This window comes from Brachyhypopomus gauderio, chromosome 19, assembly GCF_052324685.1.
Source record: "Brachyhypopomus gauderio isolate BG-103 chromosome 19, BGAUD_0.2, whole genome shotgun sequence".
Classification (NCBI taxonomy): domain Eukaryota; kingdom Metazoa; phylum Chordata; class Actinopteri; order Gymnotiformes; family Hypopomidae; genus Brachyhypopomus; species Brachyhypopomus gauderio.
The window spans coordinates 6,744,371-6,750,596 of NC_135229.1; the positions used below are offsets into that span (position 1 = coordinate 6,744,371).

General features: G+C 47.8%; 1 protein-coding gene across 6 annotated transcripts in view; it reads right to left on the bottom strand.

Annotated features, from left to right (window-relative positions):
* pbx1a (pre-B-cell leukemia homeobox 1a) overlaps nucleotides 1-6,226 on the bottom strand; it is a 49,076-nt gene that overhangs the window by 35,525 nt on the left and 7,325 nt on the right. The gene's annotated exons all lie outside the window — the stretch shown is intronic.

Sequence of the window (6,226 nt, forward strand, 5' to 3'; positions counted from 1 at the left end):
GTACACATGCATCATACACACACACACACACACACACACACACACACACACAACAGAAAGTTGGAAAGTTGAAAGAAAAAGAAAAATGATAAATTGGTAGGTAACAACCTCTGCTTCTCCTTTTATGCTGACGCATAAATATAACAAAAATATGGTACATAGCAGGAGGTTCACACTGATATTAATTTCCTTCCTGATTTCTGCTCCTGGTCTATGTATCTCCCTAGCGGTACAGCAAAGGAATCTTGGGAGATGTGTATGCCTGAGAAACCATGCATGTGTGTGTGTGTGTGTGTGTGTGTGTGTGTGTGTGTGTGTGTGTGTGTGTGTGTGTGTGTGTGTGTGTGCGTGTGTGTGTGTGTGCGTGTGTGTGTGTGTGTGTGTGTGTGTGTGTGTGTGGGGGGGGGGGGGGGATATCAGCGAAGACAGTAAGTAGTGCGGCCCTGTCAGCGCGGTACACCGCACATTCGAAACGGTCCATTTAACGGGCGCGCGCTCCTATCCGCCACGGTCATTTGCATACTTCAGCAGGGCTCTGATGGATGAAGATGGATGGGGCCGAATCAGGCTCGCCGAAACAACTCTTATATCAAGGTTAAACTATCCTCGCAGCTCTTAACCTGCGCACCTTTATCTCCGCGCCGCCTCACACCCTATCAACCCATCAATAGCTCCTTATCGGGGGAGGGGTGTCGACGATGACGCCGACCACGGAGACGACGAGATGGGGGAAGGGCTCGCGCGGACGTGGCTGGCCGTCTGCTGCGCCGTCACATTACGGCGTGCGCTGTTGCGGCTCCGACGCCAGACACCCACATTTTCTGAGCAAAATACATTTGGCGGGAACGCTGAAGGCACCTTTGAACAGGGAACAAGTTTAAATCTTTATGTTCAATAAACTGATTTCACGATGTGGACAGTGACGCATGGCACAGACCTTGATCTTCAGGTAGTGGTTTAACAGTGTAATCTCTCCAATTTTAGTGCCAATCTTTCCTTGAACTGCTTATCCGTATTGAGACAAAGGTAACAGTATATCAGTACATGACGGTTTTTGGGGGGGAAAGACGCTGTTTTCTAGGCTGGAACTGGAAGCTGAACTGGAAACACTGGTCACAGTCAGAACAGCAAAGGCACAAATAGAAATAATGACGTTTTTTTATTTGGCCAGATTTTGCAATCTTTCTACACACTCTACATTCATCAGCACCCCTCCAGGAGCTCTTCAATTTGCTGAACAGGATCATATCAGGGTCTTTTACTCTTACTTAGCTGGAAAGATACTCCGATCGCACCTCGAATGTAGTCTTGGCAGCACTTCTTAAGCATCTCTGCCCGGATAAAAACAGCAACGCGTGGACAGCAAGCGCACGCCCGTCCCTGACGGGGACGTGCTGAGGCCGGGACTCGGACCCCCCTCGTTGACGCGGTGGCGGACCACCGCCCGAGAAGCCCAGCGGCGGAGAGGCGGGAGGTCGAGGTAAACACGGCGCTGCACGCCATCACAAGGTTCTGTTCCTTTTTTTGTTTCTCTGGCGGGGGGCTTGATGTGATATATCACCAGAACAGCCTCCTTCCTCCCCAGACACACACACACACACACACACACACACACACACACACCACACACAAATACAGCTGATAGCGCCATGTCCGACTGCAACACCCCCACCCCCCCCACCCCCGACTCCCTGAACGGAAGGCCCAGACACCAGGCAGGCCAAATGCGGTTATGTAGGACACAACAGAACAACGCTGATTATGCAGAAGGCAAAAAAAAAAAAAAAAAAGGAAAAAAAGGCAGAACAAAACCGGGAAAATGGCGCTCATTAATAGAATAGCAATTGGAGTTAACTGTCCATAACTAACAATGCCAAAGGCAAGCTGGCACACTGGAGAGGACAGAAGGAGGAACGCCATAGGACAGACAGCGCCGCGTGTGCGTGAGCAGAGTAGCACTACATGAGCAAACATGCGATTAGCTAAGGGTTGCGCGTCCGTCTCACAGCCGGCGGCTTTCGAGGTCAGCTCCGCCAAACGGTGCGTTTTTTTACATTTATTTATCTATTTATTTTAAGCGGAGATCCGCCGCCTGCGGTGGGAGACAAAATTACAGCCCGGAATATTACCTGGACTGCCTTGGTGAAAGTACGCTTTTGTAATAACTGACATATCAGAACGAACGCGATCTTGTTTGGCTCAGTGTGATAAAAGAGCAAATAAAAAAAAACAAGCAACGACAACAGAGGCAAACAGGTGGGAATTCTATGTAATCTGCGAACAAGAAATGAATTCTTTGGGAAAATGAGCTCTGGCTGCTCGTCTGGCTCGAGTGGGATGGCGGTGAGCGGCGAGCCACACGACGCCTCGCCTTCGCCGTTTCCCCTCGATTAGGCTTTCCTGCATCGCCTGTGGGGGGTGGAGGGTGGGGGTGTTATGGAGGCCCGTGGCTGGACCCGCCGTTGCCAGGCACCCGCGTGCTGGACGACGCTCCTGCCCCTCACCCAGCTGGGCTAAGAGCTACCGGCCCGCTCGCCGGCCACGATCACACGAACATGGTCCCTCCTCCTCTTCCTCCTCCTTCTCCTCCTCCTCCTCATATCCCATCTCATTCCACCTCAATAATAAGCTGTCTTGAAGTTGCCTTGAAGTGTGGGGGATGATGCAAGAGTTTACACTTCTAAAAGGTGCTATGGGAATAAATGAGAGTGCTGGAGTGCTGATATGTCGATAATGATTATCACATACCAAATCAGATTTTTGTGTTTAATATTTTTTTAATGCAAAACACGGCCAAGAAAGCTGGAGAAACACACTAATGGTGGTATAATTCATCACTCCTCTTCCACTAACTCTTTCCTCACTCTGTTTCAATCTCTCATATACAAACACACAAAAATGCTCATGTGCGTGGCTAGCTTTTGTTTCCCACGCTGATGCTCATCTCATTACCATAAATTTTAATATTCCACGATGGGGGTGGGAACTCCACAGCACCAACAGAGAGGCAGTCTCCCCCCAACAGAGAGGCAGCTTCCCCCCACTGAGCACCGTCATGGAGCGATAAGACACAGGCCCCACCATGCCAGCGTCATTCCATTAGTCTGCATTAGAAACAGGTTCTACCCATTAATGCACAGAGGCTGTGAACCATATCCTCAACGACTGCTCCGCCCACTCTGTGAACCATATCCTCAACGACTGCTCCGCCCACTCTGTGAACCATATCCTCAAAGACTGCTCTGCCCACTCTTTGAACCATATCCTCAAAGACTGCTCCGCCCACTAAGGATGTGAACCATATCCTCAAAGACTGCTCCGCCCACTAAGGCTGTGAACCATATCCTCAAAGATAGCTCCGCCCACTAAGGCTGTGAACCATATCCTCAAAGATAGCTCCGCCCACTAAGGCCTGTATCCTCAAAGACTGCTCCACCCACTAAGGCTGTGAACCATATCCTCAAAGATAGCTCCGCCCACTAAGGCCTGTATCCTCAAAGATAGCTCCGCCCACTAAGGCTGTGAACCATATCCTCAAAGATAGCTCCGCCCACTAAGGCCTGTATCATCAAAGACTGCTCCACCCACTAAGGCTTTGAACCATATCCTCAAAGATAGCTCCGCCCACTAAGGCCTGTATCATCAAAGACTGCTCCACCCACTAAGGCTTTGAACCATATCCTCAAAGACTGCTCCAGCCTCTAAGGTGGTGAACCACCCACCATTGGGGCTATTCAAGAGGAACAAGAAGTAAAAGGTTCTGTATCACCTGGGCCATCGCTACTTGGCCAGGGCAGGGAGAATGCCCGATTACTGCAAAACATCCCACCATCTCACACACACACACACACACACACACACACACACACACACACACACACACACACACACACACACACACACAATACACATTTCAGCTATCTTAATACTTTCATAAACACGCATACGGGTTTAATATATTATTATCACATTATATATCACGATATCATTATTCTGGAATATTACACGAGCCCCGTATTACACGCAACGTATGTTAGTCATACACATTTCCATTTGAGACGCTGCAGACTCCTGCATGAGTGTGTGTGTGTGTGTGTGTGTGTGTGTGTTTGCACATCCGCTCACGTGGCAGGTGAGAGGGAGAACGAATGTTCCTCAGCGCCGATTCCATCGGACGAGCGGTCGGCGACTGACGGGGCTCCTAAACCACTGCGATAGGCGGCCATTAATCTTGGCCTGCTTTAAGTAGTGCACATTAATTTGTGTCATTTTTTTCTTTTTTTACAGACTCGGGCTGGGAGGCCGCCACGTGCCTTCGCCGAGCGAGTCGACCGCCGCGGCTCTCTTGCATGCCGCCGCTTGTCGTCGAAATCAAAACAGCGGGGCGTGGGGGGACGATGTCGGCCCTGAGTTACGTTAAATGAACTCCGGGGGTGTTGGTATGGCAACCATAGCTGAAAGTGGCACTGTCTTTTAACACTAAAGGTAAGACTGGAAGTGAATAAATTGGAAATATGGGTTTAGCAGAGAGTATTTAGCCCTGTACACCTGTAGAGGGGGAGGGGTTGGGGGTGGGGCCGTATGTTCTAACTGATGCATATGCATCACGGTGTGCCAATGAATACTTTGCATTGACAATGGGACAAGGCTCCTCTAAGACATTATCTCCACTTCACTAAGACAACATTATCTCCGAAACCTTCTACTCTAATTCAGTTCCTTTCCCCCATTTCCCTTTCTTTTCTTCTGTGGATCAGTAACACCAGCACTCACTAATATCAGACAGACAAAGAAAGGGAAAAAAAACACTTCGTTTATAATTTCCTCTCTAAAGGGATTTTTTTGTCTGATAACTGAGGCAAGAGGTTCTTTTCTGTAATGGCTCTGAAACAGATACAAGTCAGATGAGTTTGAACAAAGCAACAGTGTGCAGAATGGATATTAGTTGCTGCATCAGATAACCAAATTGGAGAGTGTGCCCGGCTTACTCTGCATGTAGTTAGATGCATTCAGCTTTCGCGAGGAAATATGGAAGTCTCACTACCTCGTCGGGCAGTATTAAAAAAAAAAAAACAGCATCTAAACCTGCGATTACAGCAGCTGTGATGAAACGTCGACTGCCTATTATAACGTGACTGAAATAATGCAGCAAGGGCTTGCAAACCCAGGGATAGTGTTTAGTTGGTCATGGAAACTGAAGTCCCTCTCTGTGTACCAGATGATTAATATGCACTGTTGTCATGTCCTTAGAATAAACAGTCTCCTCTAGATGACCATTTACAATAACACACTGGGGGAAAGAGAGAGATAAAGGGAGAGACAGAGGGAGTGAGGGAGTGTGTGTGAAGAGAGAGAGAGAGAGAGAGAGAGAGAGAGAGAGAGAGAGAGAGAGAAAGAGAGACCGCAGAAAAGATATGTCCAAAAAAATACATGATGAACAAGCCATCCGCTCCATATTTCTTGTGCAGTTTGCACCCGTGTTTTTATTTCATGCACTAGTGTCCTCTGTGAATAACCCACACAACCAGGTTTGTGTTTGCTGATACCAGCGCCACTATTTTAGACTTATAAGATGCAGATGTGAATACGGGCCGTAGTGCATTAAAGGCAACGCTCTTTAAAGGTAAGCATAGAATTCACTGTGAGCTCATCTTTAAGTAAAAGCACCATAGGCAACCTGCGTGTTTAATCAGCATTTACATTTAAGCCTCAGTTTTGTCCAGTTATGCCGAACTTGCACTAATAATTGGTGTATTGATACCAAACACAAGTCAAATCTTAATACTGAACTCAAACTGATGGTGTGATTGGTAGGCCTTCGTCTTTGTTAGTCTAAGATGGCACTAATCTGACAAACCAGTAAATTATATAACTTATTTACACTACAATAATAAGAAATATTGGACTTTAATTGACTTTACACTGCAATCCATGCAAATTGACATATTACCTGTAAGTTTTAGCACTAGTTTTACGCCCTGTAGCCTACTGACCACCAGCGAGCAGGAAAGACCAACCTCTCCACACACGCCGCTCCGCTCCGTTCCTGGCGCGTGCCGACCTGTTATCAGTGCTAATTACAGCCTCCCACCTCCGTTATACATTTCTGTAATTAGGCTCTTAAAACATGATTAACATGTCTCAATTACGCCAGTCATCATTTGCATAATTTATGAGGCGCTCTAATTGCAAGCGAGCGAGCTTCGGCTCGAAGCTGAGCGGTCGT